The following is a 6,000-nucleotide window of genomic DNA, read 5'->3' as shown; positions in this document are numbered from 1 at the left end:
ATTCGCACTTAGTTTTTCGTGATCCTACACAGTTGCGAGCGAAAAAACGTATTTAGAGGAAAGTTAGCGTCTTGGAACCTGGAATTCTGTAGTTCTTGCGTCGTTTTACTTCGAAATGTACAAGTTCCACGACGAAATTCCGATTCGCACTTAGTTTTTCGTGATCCTACACAGTTGCGAGCGAAAAAACGTATTTAGAGGAAAGTTAGCGTCTTGGAACCTGGAATTCTGTAGTTCTTGCGTCGTTTTACATCGAAAAGTACAAGTTCCACGACGAAATTCCGATTCGCACTTAGTTTTTCGTGATCCTACACAGTTGCGAGCGAAAAAACGTATTTAGAGGAAAGTTAGCGTCTTGGAACCTGGAATTCTGTAGTTCTTGCGTCGTTTTACTTCGAAATGTACAAGTTCCACGACGAAATTCCGATTCGCACTTAGTTTTCGTGATCCTACACAGTTGCGAGCGAAAAAACGTATTTAGAGGAAGGTTAGCGTCTTGGAACCTGGAATTCTGTAATTCTTGCGTCGTTTTACTTCGAAATGTACAATTTCCACGACGAAATTCCGATTCGCACTTAGTTTTTCGTGATCCTACAGAGTTGCGAGCGAAAAAACGTATTTAGAAGAAAGTTAGCGTCTTGGAACCTGGAATTCTGTAATTCTTGCGTCGTTTTACTTCGAAATGTACAAGTTCCACGACGAAATTCCGATTCGCACTTAGTTTTTCGTGATCCTACACAGTTGCGAGCGAAAAACGTATTTAGAGGAAAGTTAGCGTCTTGGAACCTGGAATTCTGTAGTTCTTGCGTCGTTTTACTTCGAAATGTACAAGTTCCACGACGAAATTCTGATTCGCACTTAGTTTTTCGTGATCCTACACAGTTGCGAGCGAAAAACGTATTTAGAAGAAAGTTAGCGTCTTGGAACCTGGAATTTTGTAGTTCTTGCGTCGTTTTACTTCGAAATGTACAAGTTCCACGACGAAATTTGGATTCGCACTTAGTTTTTCGTGAACCTACACAGTTGCGAGCGAAAAAACGTATTTAGAGGAAGGTTAGCGTCTTGGAACCTGGAATTCTGTAATTCTTGCGTCGTTTTACTTCGAAATGTTCAAGTTCCACGACGAAATTCCGATTCGCGCTTAGTTTTTCGTGATCCTTCACACTTGCGTGCGAAAAAACGTATTTAGAGGAAAGTTAGCGTCTTGTAACCTCGAATTCTGTAATTCTTGCGTCGTTTTACTTCGAAATGTACAAGTTCCACGACGAAATTCCGATTCGCACTTAGTTTTTTGTGATCCTTCACACTTGGGTGCGAAAAAACGTATTTAGAGGAAAGTTAGCGTCTTGGAACCTGGAATTCTGTAATTCTTGCGTCGTTTTACTTCGAAATGTACAAGTTCCACGACGAAATTCCGATTCGCTCTTAGTTTTTCGTGATCCTTCACACTTGCGTGCGAAAAAACCTATTTAGAGGAAAGTTAGCGTCTTGGAACCTCGAATTCTGTAATTCTTGCGTCATTTTACTTCGAAATGTACAAGTTCCACGACGAAATTCCGATTCGCACTTAGTTTTTTGTGATCCTTCACACTTGGGTGCGAAAAAACGTATTTAGAGGAAAGTTAGCGTCTTGGAACCTGGAATTCTGTAATTCTTGCGTCGTTTTACTTCGAAATGTACAAGTTCCACGACGAAATTCCGATTCGCTCTTAGTTTTTCGTGATCCTTCACACTTGCGTGCGAAAAAACCTATTTAGAGGAAAGTTAGCGTCTTGGAACCTCGAATTCTGTAATTCTTGCGTCATTTTACTTCGAAATGTACAAGTTCCACGACGAAATTCCGATTCGCACTTAGTTTTCGTGATCCTGCACACTTGCGTGCGAAAAAACGTATTTAGAGGAAAGTTAGCGTCTTGGAACCTCGAATTCTGTAATTCTTGCGTCGTTTTACTTCGAAATTCTTGCGTCGTTTTACTTCGAAATGTACAAGTTCCACGACGAAATTCCGATTCGCACTTAGTTTTTCGTGATCCTTCACACTTGCGTGCGAAAAAACCTATTTAGAGGAAAGTTAGCGTCTTGGAACCTCGAATTCTGTAATTCTTGCGTCATTTTACTTCGAAATGTACAAGTTCCACGACGAAATTCCGATTCGCACTTAGTTTTCGTGATCCTGCACACTTGCGTGCGAAAAAACGTATTTAGAGGAAAGTTAGCGTCTTGGAACCTCGAATTCTGTAATTCTTGCGTCGTTTTACTTCGAAATTCTTGCGTCGTTTTACTTCGAAATGTACAAGTTCGACGACGAAATTCCGATTCGCACTTAGTTTTTCGTGATCCTTCACACTTGCGTGCGAAAAAACGTATTTAGAGGAAAGTTAGCGTCTTGTAACCTCGAATTCTGTAATTCTTGCGTCGTTTTACTTCGAAATGTACAAGTTCCACGACGAAATTCCGATTCGCACTTAGTTTTTTGTGATCCTTCACCCTTGCGTGCGAAAAAACGTATTTAGAGGAAAGTTAGCGTCTTGGAATCTCGAATTCTGTAATTCTTGCGTCGTTTTACTTCGAAATGTTCAAGTTCCACGACGAAATTCCGATTCGCACTTAGTTTTTCGTGATCCTTCACACTTGCGTGCGAAAAAACGTATTTAGAGGAAAGTTAGCGTCTTGTAACCTCGAATTCTGTAATTCTTGCGTCGTTTTACTTCGAAATGTACAAGTTCCACGAAGAAATTCCGATTCGCACTTAGTTTTTTGTGATCCTTCACACTTGGGTGCGAAAAAACGTATTTAGAGGAAAGTTAGCGTCTTGGAACCTGGAATTCTGTAATTCTTGCGTCGTTTTACTTCGAAATGTACAAGTTCCACGACGAAATTCCGATTCGCACTTAGTTTTTTGTGATCCTTCACACTTGCGTGCGACAAAACGTATTTAGAGGAAAGTTGGCGTCTTGGAACCTCGAATTCTGTAATTCTTGCGTCGTTTTACTTCGAAATGTACAAGTTCCACGACGAAATTCCGATTCGCCCTTAGTTTTTCGTGATCCTTCACACTTGCGTGCGAAAAAACTTATTTAGAGGAAAGTTAGCGTCTTGGAACCTCGAATTCTGTAATTCTTGCGTCGTTTTACTTCGAAATTCTTGCGTCGTTTTGCTTCGAAATGTACAAGTTCCACGACGAAATTCCGATTCGCACTTAGTTTTTCATGATCCTTCACACTTGCGTGCGAAAAAACGTATTTAGAGGAAAGTTAGCGTCTTGGAACCTCGAATTCTGTAATTCTTGCGTCGTTTTACTTCGAAATGTATAAGTTCCACGACGAAATTCCGATTCGAACTTAGTTTTTCGTGATCATAAAAAACGATGTGCATTTTATGTTGTTATTTTTGCGGCAAGTCGCCGGAAAATGAAAAAGATTAAAAAAGCGGCATCACCGCTACAAAAGCCGGCGCACGCTTATCGACATATTCAAAGAAGCTTCCCAACATTTCTAAGAACACCTTCGGCTGGCAAAACTGCCTTTCCTGAAACCGGGTATAATTTATCGATTTTGCTGTGTAAATAATTAAATATGCAACGAAATTATTATTAAAATAAGTATCTAAATATGAGTGGAACAAAAAAAAAATGGCAAACCTCCCTTTCCTGAAACTGAGTTTAATTTATCGATTTTGCGTAAATGACTTAAAATCACCAAGGTGGCAAATTTGCTTTTCCAGCAAATAAATTACAAAAATTACCATTTTATTGCACAAGTGAACATTAGTAAATACTAAAATTTATTTGTTTTAACTGTACATCATACAATATACTTCAAAAGTAAATAATATTTAGGTAATATTATTTCAAGATATATGTATGGAAAGTCATTTCGAGAACGCGTCCCAAGGATCGATCCTTAGAAACATACACCAGGAATTCCCATAAAATAAACGATATTTAACAGTTTCCACTACTTATCAGCGGCCAATTTTATTTAACATCTAAGTTTTTTAACTATTATTCAAAAAATCTAATTAATTTAAATAGAAAGATGCTTAAATATTTTGTCCGACAAAGTATGCATCATTTCAGTGAACGCAGTTGTAACTAGCTGAAAAGAATTTATAATGAACACAGCCTTTAGGTGCTAGGCGCAGTTTGTGGTAGGAGATGATATTATAACCGGCCGTCATAAGTGTTTTTCGCCAAATTAATTATAATTAAGTGATAAGTACCTCTCAATTCACTATTTACAGAGCGTACATCAATAGGTCATCATTCCGGGAATGCGTTTATAAGTTTGGAATATTGAAAAAAATCCTTTTACGTCATTTCGTGAACGGTCATTTTGGGAACGTTCCCGGACATGATGGCATGTTCTCAAAATGATAATGATGTTCCCAGGATGACTGTTTCATTCCTGGAGTGATATCTGCTATTGCAAATTCTCAATAAATTTATTGTTTATGTTGTGTTTACACAATTTTCAGCAAGATATTATAATATTATACTTGTTGTTTTTATCATAGCAATATGGCACCACGAGGCTGAAAATACCAAAAAAAGGCCGAAAAAGTTACTAAAAAAAGATAGTTCGTCTTATTTGCGCTAATTTGCGCCGAAGAAAAAAAGCTAATGCTAGAAAAAGAAAGTTCTCGAAATGACGATTTTTTGCGATGGCTTTTTTGAAAAACAAATTAGAAAAAAATTAATGTGTTTTGTGCTTGCCCAATTTAAATATTATTTATACACAAGTTTAGTGACGATTTAAGCTAATTTTCATAATCATAGCTTCCAAGTTTTTTCATCATAAAACCAAACTTGTAATTTGCCACCTTGGTGATTTTTACCCAAATATGCAACAAAATTATTAAAATAAGCACATAAAAAGTACCAAAAAAATAATATGCATAAAAATGAAAAATAAGCAAATAGCACATTTATTACAAATTATACAGGGTGTCCCAGAACTCGCGGATCAAATTTACAGTGCGTTTTCCTTGGTGATAACTGAAAGCAATAGCGTTTAAAAAAAAGGACAGGGTATAATCGATTTTTTGTAATGAATAATTGACCAATCAGAAGGACGCTGTTAATTTGAATTTCACGTAAATTTAACCAAAGGTTTGAATTGCCTAGCAATATAATTCTAGTAAGAATGGTATGGAATTTCAAGTAAATGTTTGGGCAACTGTGAAGATTTTGAGACAATGTCAAGTTATAATTTGATTCGAAATTGTCAAACTTCGTATTGAAATCATGTATACAGCTGCAGAGTATGCCGAAATGCTCATAATTTATGGAGAGTACCGGCGCAATGCACGTGAGGATGCAAGTTTTGTCTTCTTTCTTTCAGAACTGCCACTATGCTTGATGTGTTGTTCAAAACCTACGTGTAACTCCAGCTTTTTTTGCAATTCCAAGAATGTCCCTAAAAGTCTTTTCTTTCATTTGGACGATGACGAGTCCCACTCGTGTAGCTGCGCTAATACGTTGCAGATGCAGAGTGTATGCACAGGAGTCAGGATAAATTTCTTGTGATTCCGATTCACTTCAAAGGCCCTGTATATTTCACTTTTTACTAAGATTTTTAAGGTAGTAATATTACTCACTTGACGCTACTTCGCCATTTTACCTTCCATCAACAAAGGTTCAATTCATCATATCCCTCTCGTCAATTTCCCATACCCCTCAAGGTTACAATTGCTCTGGAAATTTTCACTCATAACAAACCATTTTTCATTCATTGCCGGAAGAAGAAACTTCTTGCGTTCCCTGATTTAGATTCTATACATTTGTTCACCTGCTTTTGGCGAAATTATCCAATTTTTGGTCGTTTTTTGACGTCTGTTTCGACAAGTTGACCAGATAAATATTGAAAATAATTTTATTATTCATCGAATTATACGTTGCTTGGCAATTGAGGGAAGGTACTCAATTTTCTCATAAAGGGAAAATTAGATCGAGCTCTATTGGTCAATTTGATTAATTCATAACTAAAAAGCTGTTGCACC

The sequence above is a fragment of the Tenebrio molitor genome, chromosome 1 (assembly GCF_963966145.1).
Source record: "Tenebrio molitor chromosome 1, icTenMoli1.1, whole genome shotgun sequence".
In the NCBI taxonomy this organism is placed as follows: Eukaryota; Metazoa; Arthropoda; class Insecta; order Coleoptera; family Tenebrionidae; genus Tenebrio; species Tenebrio molitor.
This window is presented reverse-complemented; position numbering follows the sequence as displayed.